The sequence below is a fragment of the Callithrix jacchus genome, chromosome 10 (genome assembly GCF_049354715.1).
Source record: "Callithrix jacchus isolate 240 chromosome 10, calJac240_pri, whole genome shotgun sequence".
Taxonomy (NCBI): domain Eukaryota; kingdom Metazoa; phylum Chordata; class Mammalia; order Primates; family Cebidae; genus Callithrix; species Callithrix jacchus.
Window position 1 is genome coordinate 95353117 of NC_133511.1, and position 6662 is coordinate 95359778.

The following is a 6662-nucleotide window of genomic DNA, read 5'->3' on the forward strand; positions in this document are numbered from 1 at the left end:
CCCTCTTCTTTCTCCTTCTCCTCAGCCTACTCAATGTGAAGAGAATGAGGATTAAGACCTTTGTGATGATCCAGTTCCACTTAATGAAGAGTAAATATATTTTCTCTTTTTTATGATTTTCTTTATAATATATTTTCTCTAGCTTACTTTCGAGTAGGTATAAAATATTTAATACATATCACATACCAAATATATGTTGAATGTCTATATTATTGGCAAGGCTTCTGGTCAACAGTGGGCTATTAGTAGTTAAGTTTTGGGGGAGTAAAAAGTTATACACGCATTTTTGACTGTGTGGAGGTCAGCACCCTTAAGTGCTATATTGTTTGAAGGTCAACTGTAGTTAGCTCAGCTCCTGGCCCATGTTAAGTATGCTAATGAGAAGTAACCATAGTAGTAATGGTTGTAGTAAAATACTATATGAATAATATATATTATTAAACATACACAGGCTACATGCATAACCTATAATTAGTATATCTGAGAATATATAATTAAATAGAATTTATGGTGGTACAGATACAAATGTTATGGGAAGTCAAAGGAAGGAAGAACTGTGGGGGTATCAATAGAGAGATTACTATGACAAGTAAGCTGTTGATAAATTCTAGCTGCTTTCATTATCACCAGTAGTGATCATAGTAGACTTCATAGAGGAGGTTAAACTTTAGCAGAACCTTAAGGAATGAGTGATATAAAGATTTCAAAAGGGTCTCTCATGTGACAACAGCAGCAAGTAGAAGTCACTGATGTGGGAAAGGAGCATGATGGATTCCATTAAGGTAAAAGCAGAACTACTATTTGATCCAGCAATCCCATTACTGGGTATATACCCAGAGAAATAGAAATGATTGTACCTTAAAGACACTTGCATGTGAATGTTCATTTTAGCACTATACACAATAGCAAAGACATGGAATCAACCTAAATGCCCACCAATGAGAGATTGGATAAAGGAAATGTGGTACATAAACATCATGGAATCCTATGCAGCCATAAGAAAGAATGAAATCATATCATTTGCAGGAACATGGATGGACCTGGAGGCCATTATACTCAGCAAACTAACACAGGAACAGAAAACCAAACACCACATGTTCTCACTTATAAGTGGGAGCTAAATGATGAGAACTTACAAACACAAAGAAGGAAACAACAGACACTGGGGTCTACCTGAACATGGAGGGTAGAAGGAGGAAGAAGGGCAGAAAAGACAACTATTGGGTATTGGGCTTAATTCCTGGGTGACAAAATAATCTGTACAACAAACCCCTATGACATGAGTTCATCTATGTTACAAACCTTAACATGTACCCCTAAACCCAAAGTAAAAGTTAAAAAATTAAAATAAAATAAATTTAGAGAAGGAAAAAGAAACATAAAGAGAACCAGTGAAGATGTGCTCTGATTTTTCTACCAACAAGTACTTACTATCATCATGTTATTAACAGCCACTCTTCTTCATAGTGTTTATTTATAGTTATCATGTATAGTGAGCTAAATAATGATACTGAGAGGGGAGAAGATGGCGCTGTAGGACCAACTCAGGATTGCAGCTCCCAGTGAAAACACAGATGGTGAGTGGATGCTGCATTTCCAGACAGATCTTTATTGCCCACATACCAGGAGATTCCCAGGTGTAGGAACCCCATGGGCCGCCAGCGCAGCTGTCTGGGCCGGCGCGGCTGTTTGGGCCGGGGCCGCAGCACAGCGGCACTCCATACAAAATACACTAGTTGGGTTCCCCTGTTAAACTGGCAATTGGAGATTTCAGAAGGCAGATTAGCACATTCATCTGATTAAACGGGACTTAAACAGAAAACCAGGCTAGGAGATTCCCGGGCAGCAATGTTGTTCCACCTGGCGCAGTGGGTCGCTGCACGGGAAATCACACAGATCCCGGCACCTTTTCAGCAGGCGACAGGAACACCTGGGAGAGAGTCAACCATTCAACTTAAAAAAAAAAGGGGGCTCTGAGGCAGGGAGCCAGGTGATCAGGCTTGGCGGGCCCCACCCCCACAAAAACAAACAAAACAGCAATTGGAAACGCTCAGGGTTGAGAGTTTCACGGCAAGCACACCTGAACCCAGGACAGTGCAGCTCGGAGGGGGAGGGGTGTCCACCATTACCAAGGCACTTGACCACTACGGAGGTACTCTGCCATTGCTGACACACCCTGCCATTGCTGAGGCAACCCGCCATAACAGAAAGAGTCCGCCACTACAGAGGTGGGCCACCATCACCATGGAAGCTCTAACCACACCCATATAAACAGGACTACAGAGAATTACACATGGCAGCAGGGCAGAACCCATGGCAACAGGGCAGAGCCCATGGCAGCTCAGCATAGCCACTACAGGACAGTGCAATGGATACTCATAAATAAAGCCCTAACTCCCCAGGACAGAGAACCTGAGGAAAAAAACGGGCTTTATGAGTTCTGCTGCAGCAGACTTAAATGTACCTGCCTAGCAGCCCTGAATAAACAACGGAGCTCACAGCTCAGCATTTGAGCTCCTATAAAGTACAGACTGTCTCCTCAATTATAAAGTACAGACAGTTTCCTCAAGCAGCTCCCTGACCCCCATATATCCAAAGAGTCACCTCACAAAGGACTGATAAGACTGACATTTGATGGGCATCATTCAGGGATAAAGATAGCAGAAGAAACTGGTAGCAACACTCATGGTTCTGCAGCTGCTACAGGTGTACCCCAGGCAAGCAGGGCCTGGAGTGGACCTCAGCAGTCCTACAGCAGAGAGGCCAGACTGTTAGAAGAAAAACTAAGAAACAGAAATACTTCATCATCAACAATCTGGATGTCCACTCAGAGACCCAATCAGAAAATCAGCAACTACTCAGACAACAGGTGGATAAATCCACAAAGATGGGAAGAAACCAGTGCAAAAAGGAGGAAAACACCCAAAACCAGAACAACTTGCCTCCTACAAGGGACCACAACTCCTCACCAGCAAGGGAACAAAGCTGGGTGGAGAATGAGTGTGATAAAATGACAGAATCAGACTTCAGAAGGTGGGTAATGAGAAACTTCTGTGAGCTAAAAGAACATGTTCTAACTCAATGCAAAGAAACTAAGAACCTCAAAAAAAGATTTGAGGAAATGATAACAAGAACGGACAACTTAGAGAGGAATGTGAGTGAATTGAAGGAGCTGAAAAACACAACATGAGAACTTCGCGAAGCATGCACAAGTTTCAACAGCCGAATTGACCAAGCAGAAGAAAGGATATCAGAAGTTGAAGATTAACTCAATTAAATAAAACAAGAAGGCAAGATTAGAGAAAAAAGCACAAAAAAGAATGAACAAAGTCTCCAAGAAATGTGGGACTACGTGAAGAGACCTAATCTACGTTTGATAGGTGTACCTGAATGTGACAAAGAATGAATCCAAGCTGGAAAATACTCTTCAGGATATTATCCAGGAAAATTTCCCCAACCTAGCAAGTCAGGCCAATATTCAAGTCCAGAAAATACAGAGAACACCACAGAGATATTCCACAAGAAGAGCAACCCCAAGGCACATAATTGTCAGATTCACCAGGGTTGAAATGAAGGAGAAAATGCTAAGGGCAGCCAGAGAGAAAGGTTGGGTCACCCACAAAGGGAAGCCCATCAGACTTACAGCAGATCTCTTGGCAGAAACCCTACAAGCCAGAAGAGAGTGAGGGCCAATATTCAACATCCTTAAAGAAAAGAACTTTCAACCCAGAATGTTATATCCAGCCAAACTGAGCTTCAGAAGTGAAGGAAAAATAAAATCCTTTGCAAACAAGCAAGTACTCAGAGATTTCGTCACCACCATGCCTGCTTTACAAGAGCTCCTGAAAGAGGCACTACACATAGAAAGGAACAACCAGTACCAGCTATTCCAAAAACATACCAAACAGTAATAGAGCATCAACAAAATGAAGAATCTGCATCAACTAATGGGCAAAACAGTCAGCTAGCATCAAAATGGCAGTATCAAATTCACACATAACAATATTAACCCTAAATGTAAATGAGCTAAATGCACCAATCAAAAGACACAGACTGGCAAATTGGATAAAAAGCCAAAACCCATTGGTGTGCTGTATCCAGGAAACCCATCTGACATGCAAGGATACACAAAAGCTCAAAATAAAGTGATGGAGGAAGATTTACCAAGCAAATGGAGAGCAAAAAAAAAAGCAGGAGTTGCAATTCTTGTCTCTGATAAAATAGACTTTAAAGCAACAAAGATCAATAGGGACATTACATAATGGTAAAAGGATCGATACAACAAGAAGAGCTAACGATCCTAAATATATATGGACCCAACACAGGAGCACCCAGATATATAAGGCAAGTTCTTAATGACTTACAAAGAGAATTAGACTCCCACACAATAATAGTGGGAGACTTTAACACTCCACTGTCAATATTAGAGAGATCAACCAGACAGAAAATTAACAAGGATATCCAGGACTTGAACTCAGACCTGAACAAGCAGGAACTTGCAACCTGCTAGTCATTTACAGAACTCTCCACTGCAAATCCACAGAATATACATTCTTCTCAGCACCACATCACACCTACTCAAAAATTGACCACATAATTGGAAGTAAATCACTCCTCAGCAAATGCAAAACAACTGAAATCATAACAAACAGTCTCTCAGACCATAGTGCAATCAAGTTAGAACTCAGAATTCAGAAACTCACTCAGAACCGCACAATTTCATGAAAACTGAACAACTGGCTCTTGAATGTTGATTGGATAAACAGTGAAATGAAGGCAGAAATAAAGAAGTTCTTCAAAACCAACAAGAATGAAGACACAACATACCAGAATCTCTGGGACACATTTAAAGCAGTCTCTAGAGGAAAATATATAGCAATAAGTGCCCATATGAGAAGAGTGGAGAGATCCAGAATTGACACGCTATTGTCAAAATTGAAAGAGCTGGAGGAGCAAGATTAAAAAAAACTCAAAAACTAGCAGAAGACAAGAAATAACTAAGATCAGAGCAGAACTGAAGGAGATAGAGACATGAAAAACCCTTCAAAAAATCATTAAATCCAAGAGCTGTCTTTTTGAAAAGATCAACAAAATAGACCACTAGCCAGATTGACAAAAAAGAAAAAAGAGAATAACCAAATAGATGCAATAAAAAACGATAAAGGGGAAATCACCACAGATTCCACAGAAATTCAAGCCATCATCAGAGAACATTACAAACAACTCTATGCACATAAAATAGTAAACCTGGAAGAAATGGATAAATTCCTGGACACTCGTGTCCTCCCAAGCCTAAACCAGGAGGAAGCCGAAACTATGAATAGACCAATAACAAGGTCTGAAGTTGAGGCAGCAATTAAGAGTCTACCACACAAAAAAAGCCCAGATCCAGACGGGTTCACAGCCAAATTCTACCAGACACACAAAGCGGAACTGTTACCATTCCTTCTGAAACTATTACAAATAATCCAAAAAGAGGGAATCCTTCCCAAATCATTTTATGAGACCAACATCATCCTGATACCAAAACCTGGCAGAGACTCAACAAGAAAAGAAAAGTTCAGGCCAATATCCATGATGAACATAGACACAAAAATCTTCAATAAAATACTGGAGAGCCAATTGCAACAGCACATCAAAAACCTTATCCACCATGATCAAGTAGGATTCATCCTGGAGATGCAAGGCTGGTTCAACATATGCAAGTCTATAAGTGTAATTTGCCACATAAACAGAACCAAAAACAAAAACCACATGATTATCTCAATTGACGCAGAGAAGGCCTTTGACAAAATTCAACAGCCCTTTATGGTAAAAACCCTCAATAAACTCGGTATCAATGGAACATATCTCAAAATAATAAAAGCTATTTATGACAAACCAACAACCAATATCATGCTGAATGGGCAAAAACTGGAAGCATTCCCTTTGAAATCCGCCACTAGACAAGAATGCCCTCTCTCACCACTCCTATTCAATATAGTACTGGAAGTTCTATCTAGAGCAATCAGGCAAGAAAAAGAAATAAAGCGTATTCAAATAGGAAAGGAGGAAGCCAAATTGTCTCTATTTGCAGATGACATAATAGTATATCTAGAAGACCCCATCATCTCAGCCCAAAATCTCCTGAAACTGATAAGCAACTTCAGCAAAGTCTCAGTATGCAATATCAATGTGCAAAGATCACAAGCATTTCTATACACCAATGACAGATTTAAAGAGAGCCAAATCAAGAATGAACTGCCATTCACAATTGCTACAAAGAAAATAAAATACCTAGGAATACAACTAACAAGGAACGTAAGGGACCTCTTCAAGGAAAACTACAAACCACTGCTCAACGAAATGAGAGAGGACACAAACAGATAAAGAAACATTCCATATTTATGGTTAGGAAGAATCACTATAGTGAAATTGGCCATACTGCCCAAAGTAATTTACAGACTCAACGCTATCCCCATCAAGCTACCATTGACTTTCTTCACAGAACTGGAAAAAACCACCTTGAACTTCATATGGAACCAAAAGAGAGCCCACATAGCCAAGTCAATTCTAAGCAAAAAGAACACATCAGGAGGCATCACACTACCAGACTTCAAACTATACTACAAGGCTACAGTAATCAAAACAGCATGGTACTGGTACCAAAACAGAGATATAGC